Raw genomic sequence first — 337 nt, 5'->3', positions numbered from 1 at the left:
TTTATATCTAAATGTTTGTATTATAAGCACATGTTTTACATCTAAATGTTTGTATTATAAGCACGTTTTACATCTAAATGTTTGTATTATGAGCACTTTTATATCTAAATGTTTGTATTATGAGCACGTTTACATCTAAACGTTTGTATTATGTGCACATGTTTTACATCTAAATGTTTGTATTATATCTAAATGTTTGTGTATATATTTTAGTTGTCAAGGTGATCATGGTGATCCTGATGGAAGAAAAACACCTGTGGAGACTGCGCTGAATCTTGTTAAAAACCTGGGCACGCACGCACGCACGCACGCACGCACGCACGCACGCACGCACGCA

At 35.3% G+C, this 337-nt stretch overlaps 1 protein-coding gene across 1 annotated transcript in view; it reads right to left on the bottom strand.

Annotated features, from left to right (window-relative positions):
• The window catches only part of ginm1 (glycoprotein integral membrane 1), a 9,682-nt gene that overhangs the window by 3,724 nt on the left and 5,621 nt on the right, over positions 1-337 (bottom strand). The window lies entirely within an intron of this gene.

This window comes from Nematolebias whitei, chromosome 12 (genome assembly GCF_014905685.2).
Source record: "Nematolebias whitei isolate Nwh7 chromosome 12, NemWhi1, whole genome shotgun sequence".
Taxonomy (NCBI): Eukaryota; Metazoa; Chordata; class Actinopteri; order Cyprinodontiformes; family Rivulidae; genus Nematolebias; species Nematolebias whitei.
The sequence above is the reverse complement of the archived record's forward strand: the minus strand, read 5'-3'. Positions and strand labels throughout refer to the sequence as shown.